This window comes from Notothenia coriiceps, unplaced genomic scaffold (genome assembly GCF_000735185.1).
Source record: "Notothenia coriiceps isolate Sejong01 unplaced genomic scaffold, NC01 NC01_scaffold00026442, whole genome shotgun sequence".
Taxonomy (NCBI): Eukaryota; Metazoa; Chordata; class Actinopteri; order Perciformes; family Nototheniidae; genus Notothenia; species Notothenia coriiceps.
In genome coordinates this window covers 230085-239646 of record NW_011359143.1, presented here as the reverse complement: position 1 = coordinate 239646, position 9562 = coordinate 230085, and the positions used below count along the sequence as shown (strand labels likewise).

The 9562-nt window shown below is 41.9% G+C and overlaps 1 protein-coding gene across 1 annotated transcript in view; it reads left to right on the top strand.

The window, feature by feature from the left end:
- Positions 1–9562, top strand: part of LOC104957189 (jagged canonical Notch ligand 2) — a 71725-nt gene that overhangs the window by 50247 nt on the left and 11916 nt on the right. The window lies entirely within an intron of this gene.

The following is a 9562-nucleotide window of genomic DNA, read 5'->3' as shown; positions in this document are numbered from 1 at the left end:
GGCTACATTTGATTGAATTATAAAAGGTATATTTCGCAGATAAACCTATTAACCCCACCCCTTTAAAAAAAACTGCGCTTTTGAACGGCTCTCGCAAAGGAATGGAGCCATAAGATCCGGCTCCCTTCAAAGAGGTATAATTCCCTTAACTAATTCAGACCTTTCTCGACTAACTGAGGTGCACACATTCTTGTAGATGTCCCCGGAAGGTGCCCAGCTANTTGTACGTGATAGGCAAAGAGGCGGGACATCTCTAAGCGGTTGACCAATCACAACAGAGCCGTCCAGCTAACCAATCAGAGCAGACTAGGCTCTGGTTTCAGACAGAGGGTGAAAAGAGGTGCTGCAGCGAAACCAGAGCCTAGTCTGCTCTGATTGGTTAGCTGGACGGCTCTGTTGTGATTGGTCAACCGCTTAGAGATGTCCCGCCTCTTTGCCTATCACGTACAATAAAATCCAAGTGTTACATACTGATGTCACTATGTCCCAGAAGTAAACAGATAAGTCGAATGGAGGCGTCTCAGAAACTCCCTCTGTAGGGAACACAGGGATTTTACCCTTTGCAGACCATTAACATGCACAAAACCCTATAGAACACAAACCCCCCAAATCACAATAGGGCCTCTTTAATACTTTGCAGAGAGGGTGGAAGGTTCTTGGTGTAAATGCAATTTGTTTGCATGTGTTCAAGCCTGTTGAAGACAAACAGGGTCAAGTACTCTTTATTTCCTACAGAGAAATATTCTTCTAACGTGTCCTTTGACTTTGTCCTGCAGGTTACCTGGTCCCGGTGCTGTGCGTGGTCTTCAGCCTCCTCTGGATCTTCTGCATCGTTGTTTGCGTTTGGTGGACGCGCAAGAGGAAGAAAGAGCGCGAGAGAGCGTCCCGATCCGAGGACACGACGGTCAACAACCGGCTGGAGCCGCCGCGGAGCAGCGCCCCCAAGGACAACCGCGACAAAGACATTCAGTACGAATGCAAGAAACTGATGGTCCCGTGCGACGGGGCCGAGGGCGAGGAGGAAGGGGAGCAGGAGGGGGAGCAGGAGGAAGACGAGGAGCTGGGCATGGGGGAGAAGTGTCCTGCTCTAAAATGCCCCACAGCGGGGGCGCAGGACAAGGGGCTGACGGGCAAGGGAGGGGTCGTCTGCACGTCTCGCAGCGCTCCGGTCAAGGCGCCGCACCGGACAGTGTACAGCCGCAAAGACAACCGCTGTAAAAACCTGAACCCAGCACAGCTCAGCGAGGACATTAAAGAACACTATGTATGAACACCAGGAAACACTGCAATGTCTTCAGAGACTTTTCGACTCTTAAAAGCACCAAAAGTGAAGATTACAGATGCTTTAATTTTCTATTTTTGTTTGTCACACCTTATTTAACTCCTTTGTTTGCCGCACGGAGGCTTATTTTACCAAAAAACAAACCAAAAAAATACAGAAAAAAACCAACAAAAAAAGACTGAAAATAAGCATCACAGCTTCTTCTGGATTTTGTCACCACTCTGTTGGAATCAAGGTGAATTTTCTTTTCACAGCTCCTGATTTTGTTTGTTTGTTGAAAAACTGTTTTCCGCTCATCAGAAGTGACGCTTCCCTTTTTCTTTCGTTTAAACCTCGGAGATTTAACAGATCATCGGCTGGCAGCTGTTAACATTATTTTAATGTTTGGTGCTTTCGGCTCCTGTCTGCCTTAGCCCACACCTGCGGGCCTTTTCTACACCGTCTTCATATCATTGTCTTTTTATAAAACAAAACTAAGAAAAAAAGATTCTAAATACTTTTAAGTCTGAAAGTTGGCACAGAGAATCCACTATATCATACCTGGCATGAGCATTTCTTTGTTTACATTCATAAACATCTTTTCCATTTCGTGTTAAGACTTCTTACGTATATCCTTTTTAATAATGATGTCATTGCCTTCTGCCGGTCTCCATAATGTTTCAGTTTGCTTTGGTAGAAAAGTGCCTTCAGCCCTATTTTTTTTCTTCAATAGATGTTATGCAGAATTTAAATACATTTAAAGGGAAAGATGTCCTAGTTACAGCTCTCTAACGCAGTAAAAGTTATTTTCTTTGCGATGTACAAATGTAAATATGAAGAAATGGCTGTGTATATTTGAATTCAGTAACTTAAGTGATGCTTTGTATCATAGTTATTCTAACTTTTTTTTTTTTCCGTGGTTGTTTTTTTAATGATGTCATTCCGTTTCTGAGTGTCTGTTGACTCTACGAAAGGTTTTATACAGATTTTCGGACCGTGTCCAGGGTCCCGTTGAATCAAGAAAATCAGTCTGAAAAGAAAACAGATCATGATTGTTTGTCTGTCTGTGTTATGGTTATTTGTTACAGCTGTTGAGAACACAAATACAGAGTTTGTTAAGCGTGTCACTATCAATGTGAGAGGTTTTCAGGATCTGAGTGGGGTTCGCTAAAGAGCTGAAAAAGCTCGGTGTCAGTCAACTTTTGGAAATTCCTTTCAATTCATTAGAAACTTGTTTTAACCCCTTAAATCAGAATTCCCCTTAAACTGCAGGATTCACTTTTCTATAACAGCTATTTACGTTTTAGGTTTCTGAAAGTCCTTACAACTACAAATGTCTTATGGGCCACCCTTCATTCAATAATCCACCTCTTTAAACCATTTCATTCTTATTAAACCGTCAGAAAGTAATATAAATGTCACTAATTTCAACGTTTTTTCAAACGTTCAAAAAATGATGCTTTAGCTGCTACCACTGAGATTTCTTTGGAAAATACTGTTGGTCTTTTCCACTTTTCAAGCTATGTTCACATCCTATGACTGTGTAAATAATTATTAACACTCTGTTAGCATCCGGTTCAAAGCAACAGCCAACAGGCCAAATTTCACGTTCCCTTTTAACTATTTTTATTTTAAAATGAAGAACGCTAACGGCCTTTCCAAAAGGGTAGAATATCAATCATTTCTTTGGCTTTTGAAATTATGCTTAATTGCAGAAATTGAACTGGTTTGTTTCTGCACTTTTTTGTCCAAATCTACGATGTAAAGAGACTAGCTTTGTCCAAAATGACTCCCTCCTTTAATTATTTGATACCAACTGTTCCATAGTGATATATTGACACATTTCAGATACGTTTTTTGATTTTGTGTGAAGCGGTTCTTTTTTTCAAGAGACACATTTAACACCCGTTTAAAGCTTAGAGCTCTGCTTCAAGTCGCCTATTTCATTTTATGTTTCCATTTTAGGACTCCAAAAGACACAAGAACACTAAAGTAGCCCTGTGCAGGAGATTCAGGTCTTAAACCGGGCGCTGATGCATCTGTTTTCTATTTTCAATCCACTCTTACGGGTCACAGGGTCCAAACAACGTAAAAGCACTGCTGCCAATCTCTCTCTTCTTAAGCCTGCTCGTACTTCAGTTATAAATTCACTATTTTACAGTCTGTTGACAGTGGAGATGCCACGCAGGGCAGCGGGGTGTTTAGTGAGTATGAAAACCCTTGTTTTGCCACGCCCCCCCACCCCTACTTAAGTGCCCTATTGCACGACACTGAACCCCCATCACTGACAAATCAGAAGGTGTGAGGTTTTGAATGGACTCGCAGTGGATGAGTGTGAATCCTTAATGTTACTCCCTGTTAAGCCCCGCCTCTCCTTCTGTTTGTATTATGGTCTAATGAAGGGAACAAGTTGTGTTGTTGTTGTTGATGTTGTTGACTGTTGTGCTTGTCGTCCTATGTTTGTTTCTGCACTAAGAACACACAGGAGAAGAGAAACTTAAAAATTAAAATAAGTCAAATGTTGTCACCACATTATGTTTTATGACTTTGTTACAAATCTGATGCAAATCACGTAAAACCCAAATTCATATTCTGTTGGTAAATCTTCTGAATGGGCAGAACATTGTAATTATTTTGTACAAAATTTGGTAAAAGTCTTGGTTTGTTAGTGGAATTTTTTTTTTGTTTGTTCTTAGAACAACCCTATTATTTATTAAAGTATTTTATACCAAGTTCATTTAGCTTTGTCTCGTTGTTTGTGTTAACATATTTGAGAACAATGTTTATTTTGCAACTGACCCTTCACAAAGCTCCGCCCCCTTAGTTACTGTTGCTATTCCGACCAAGATTTCTCTAGAACTTTGTATGCCATTGCCGATGGCAATGATAACTGTGGCAGATTTATCTTTATAAATGTGTGACCACCTTTTTCCTACAGAGATGGTCACATTTAAGCTAGTTTTCTAGTACGCTATAGCCAGTTAGCCCGCTAGATGATTACCATTAAGTCCACAATGTGTTGGAAAACTCCAGCTGACTTGAAAGAAAATCAAAACCCAGGAAAAATGTAATTGTTACATATACATGATATAACTCAGCATGCTTTTAGAAAATGAAAAAGGACAACATTGTAATTTAGATGAACAAGTATGGCTAAGATTAGTTTATGTTCATTTGTAGTGTCACAACATATTACTTTTACATTAGAGAAGGTTTTTAGGATTATCTAATAAGGCTGGCAACGTCCTGTCAGATTTAATAAAGAGCAGAGAAGATAACTTTGAAGTGTTTGATTAAATAAATGTTTGTTCACAAAAATTACTCGGTATATCAGAGGCTTTGGATTTGAAATGAGATATCCAGCTTTTGTAAAAAATGTAAAAAGTCTCATTTAGTATTTGATCATAATGTATTTTTTTAATTTTAAGATGAAAATGTATCTGTTTGAAAATGTAGTCTTAACACTCTTTACACTCTCTAAAAGCCCCTCCACCACCTCACTGCCTCCCGCCTCGTTTAGCGGCAGTCCAATGAGGTGAGTCCTTAGCGGGCCTCCATCTGCCCTAATGACACTGTGGGAAATGATTAACATTAGCCCGCTCTGCATGGAGGCCTTCCAGCAGCTGTGTCGGACATCCATAATGCTTGGCGGGACGTTATGTGTCGTGCTGTGTGTTCATTAACCCGGCAGTTTTGGGAAGAATGGGAAACGTGTCTGGAATCCTGGACGGATCGCCGCTCGGGTCACATGCACTAACAAAACACACGACTGCTGACCTACTTGGAGAGAAGTACAATGAAGGAGAAGGAGATGGATGGTATAGTAGAAGGAGGACGGGCCAATGGTGGCATGATGGTTGCTTGTCATACTACAATGCAGCGTGTAAGCTGAAACCAGATTCCTCCAGGAGCTGCTTATAGTGAAGGCTGCTGGTTGTCCATGCTGCATGTTGGGCTTCATCATGATTCATGTCGCACTGTCACAGTGTCAGAGAGTGTGGGGGGCTTTGGATCTGAGCGTTACAATGAAACAGTCCTGGATAAAGTAGAAGCTGCAAAACATTGTGTCTGAAAAGTTTATTTTTTTTGTCATTAAAATAGAAGTTCCGGTAGAAGCTATTCTGAACCTTGGAAGGAAATTAAAAATAAGTGAAACCAATTGTCAAAGGATTTCCGTTGTTTCTATTTCCATTTATTCTGAACACTTGAAGAACTCCTTGTCCATGTTGGGGCATCTTCAATTTAATGAAATCTGGGAAAACTATTAAAATTACTTTCCGTCAACAAAAACATTACTAGTTTGCTACCCTGGCTCCAAAATTGAGTAAAATGCTCCCCATTGACATCAGGAGCGCAGCAAGTCTACACATATTCTGACAGAAATTGATAACTCACCAGTCTAGATTTGGTCTTTTGGTGCCTCAAATTGTGTTGTGTTTACCAGCCCATTAGAATGACCAACATATGTTGTATTTATCTTCGTTTATTTAAACCCATCTGTGGTTGACTACCTTTGATTCTTAAAGGTCCCATGTCATGGCCATTTCTACTGATCATAATTCCATTGTTGAGGTCTACTAGAATAGATTTATACTGTGCAATTTTCCAAACTCACACTGTGCTCTGGTTCTGATGAGTCCACCACCGTTACAGCGGAACATCAGTGATTATGTGTCACAATGGCGTTAGCAACCAGAAAATGACACCATTAATGACAAACAGATGAGAATGCTGCGTGGGGGCTGAGTGCCTTGCCCCCCCCCCTCCCCGAGCTCGTCACAGTTTCACTGCTGGAGAGAGTGGCCGTTTCTCAATCGCGAAGAAACTGGCTTCCAAGCCAATATTTCAAGGATACTACGTCATCCAGTGTCGCCTAAGGACTGTTCCAATCTCCAGCATACTTGGAATTCCACCGAGGCCACGTCCTTGGTTTGGGGGTAATTTCGAGGCTGCACATGGGTAGACTTCGCGTCCTTCAAACCCCCACAATGCTTTGCGCACGGACCAATTTCAAAAACCCTTGCGGAGAATGGCTGAACCGACGCAGCGCAGCACACATTTAAATGTAAGTATGTAGTGGCGTAGAACATGTGTTGGTAAATATATTACTTTGTTGCATTTATTATTACCAAAAATGTGTTCCGTGAAAGTAAAGCAAGTTCATAATTAGATAGACATCGTGAGGTATTTATTTTTGGTACAGTTTATTTTGAAACCGTTAGAGAGAGTGGCACACTTGTTAGCCTGTTCCATTCTTCTTTGTTTTCCGAAGCCGTGGCTTGGAAGTATACTTGCTTCGTTTCTGAAGGAAGTGACTTGGAAGTATGCGACTACCAAGCCAGTATGTCACTTATTATACTTGATATTTCTTCAACCAATTAATACATTTACTGAACGATAAGGATAAAACAAGATATTTTAAATAACAATGATTCATCTCCACTATCGAAGTCTAAATAGACACACGTCGGTGGTCCTACAACTGGATTTTCAGGACGAAGACACTCTAGGTAAGGTCACATAGACGAGAGAATGGGACCTTGACTACCGAGTGCGAGAACCCTCTGCCGCCGTACCGTCGGCAGGTACGAAGTCGTCTAAGTAGGCGGTGTCCGGAGCAGACAAACCTCGGTCTTCTACACTCTGAAAGACAATTTTGTAGTCTGATTGGTAGTGGTAGCTGGCACCTCTGGCGTAACCAAATCCAGTAAGTTTCTAGGTTCTCCTGCCTTAGTAGTTTACCCTGGCACTTCGCACTACCAAGACAGTACTCGAAATCACGACAGGCTCGCCCCGCGACCTAAATACTACCACTGTAAACTGGTCATATGTCCGCTGTCCTACCATGAATTTGACTTGTTAGGTATTACATTTGCAACAGAAATTACGAGTGACACAACGATTTGTGACACTGTTCAGTAATTCTTCTGCGGACACGAATAAATTCAAATAACACCTCACAGGAACGCCTTTAGAAAGAAAAAGAAAATAAGTATGGATATGAATCAGAAATCAGGTGTATTCTGAGTTGTAAACGAAAGATCATGTAAATATATTAAATCCACAATCTTTTGTCCGTGCTGTTAAGTTCATCTACTCGTACGACGCTAAACCGACACTGTTCAACTTATAGAGTTGGGCTGACCAGTGTCTAGTACGACGTCTTCTCACCGTCATTAGTGTACTTTAGCGCTACTTTACCGAAGGTTGTGTTATGAAAGTTCCTATGACATACAGAGTCACGTGATTTCTGTCCTATGTTGTCGTAATGCCTAGGAGCTAGGTAAATGCAGGAAGTCGAACCCCATTAAAGCTACCGACGTGTACCACACTCAAGCCCAGAAGGTTACTGGCGATGATACGTAACCAGCGGCCTGGGTTGTGTTCGAAACGCCTGTGACCGACTGTACTGCGTCGCGTAGTGTGTACTTACATTAATTACGTAACGCTATCTTGTACCAACCCATCATCATAATGAAACAACGTCAATACAGAATGATTTATTACTTCGAAGTCACTTCGACTTATTATGTTTGAAATTATTTTACCTTATCGTGTATTCCCATAAAAAGTCCATGTCATAGTGTATACCTTTGGAAATATCTACGTGTGCCACAACCGGATTAGATATGTAGCACAAGGCTTCGGGGTGTCAGATACCTCGATGTTAGTACGTGAAGCATAGACTTCTTCTGAACCTTAGAGTGATGGTCAAGTCATACGAGAGTGGCTGAACTCTTTTCAAAAGGGCATCTCACACCACCGTGATAATAGTTCGTATTGTTTGATACACTGTAACTTTGCGGTGGCTTCTGAGTGACATCAAGGCTAGACGGTCGAATGGAGGTGCAGAATCCAAAATTACCGTCTCGGAGACGATCAACAACGATGTAAACCAACTCAAAAGCATTTTTTTTTTGTTATTTTTTCAGTGAAGGACTTTTGCAGAGGAACTTACAGGTGGTAAACCTCTCAAAGCTACGAGTAACCGATTGGTAACGGTACACCGGGATCGGGTACCTTCTACCACTGTCCTAACTAACTGTCGATTACGGCGGTTACTGAACTGTGTGCGTACTCGATTTACGGTCGAAAGAGTTTAAACTCACACGTAAAAAACACGTTAGACACCAAACTCTTGTCTTTCTGACCTACACGGGATAAAGAACATTTACTTACTCTTACCACACTAAACGTAAGGTTGCAGAACACAAATTTCCAGGTACAGTACGAAAAGGTCAATAATGGGCAGGAGTAGGAGATATGCGCACAAATACTTCCGTAAAAAATACGTCACATTTGCCTGAGACGTTTCAGTGTTTGTAAGCTTCATGTCGAACACAAACCTACAGATACAGCGATGCTATTTGTCATTGTGAGATGTTTAGGTTGTTCTTATTATGGACTAGATAGGACTGGGGGTCTCCGGGATTGGGTAGCAACCTCTAACTAGAAGAAAAAAAGAGATAGAGTGTGGTAGGCACCTCGAGGTGTGGTGTGTGTGTGTGTGTGTGTGTGTGTGTGTGTGTGTGTGGTGTGTGTGTGTGTGTGTTGTGTGCGGTGGTGTGCTAGTGTGTGTTGTGTAACGTGCTAAGTGTAAGTGTGTGTGTGGTTGTGTGGTGTGTGTGTGTGTGTGTGTGTGTGTGTGCCCCGGCAAAGAGTGAGAGCTCCTAATGACCAAAGGTTCGGTTATAAAATTTCCTACGAGTGCCAGTAGCTCCCGGCGCTGCCTGACAAGGTTAGAGGTCGTATGAACCTTTAAGGTGGCTCGGCGCAGGGAACTATACCCCTTTAAAGCTCGACGTGTACCCATCTGAAGCGCAGGATTTTTAGGGGTGTTACAAACGCGTGCCTGGTTAAAGTTTTGTGGGAACGGCTTATTACCGACTTGGGTGCGTCGTGTGTAAATTTACATTCATACATCACTGCATCTTGTACACAACCATTTATAACAATGAAACAATGTAACAATAGTGGTTTTTACACAAGGTACTTTCATTCTGCGTTCAAGTACTCCATAAATAAAAGCCATGGTCAAATACAACTTTGGCAATCTCTCTCACCGTGTGAACAATCGGACAAGGTAAGAAGAAGCAAAAAGGCTTCGGTACCGAACCTTCATGTGAACGAAGCAAAGACTTCCTTCACTGAACCTTCATGCGCTGATGGGTCGTAGGAGCTCAAACTCTTTGCGGTGCCATGGATGTGGCCCGGGCCATCTTAAGGTTCATTCGACCTCTAACCTTGTCACGAAGCCGCCGTGAGCCTACTGCATCATCATACCGAACCTTTATCACCGAG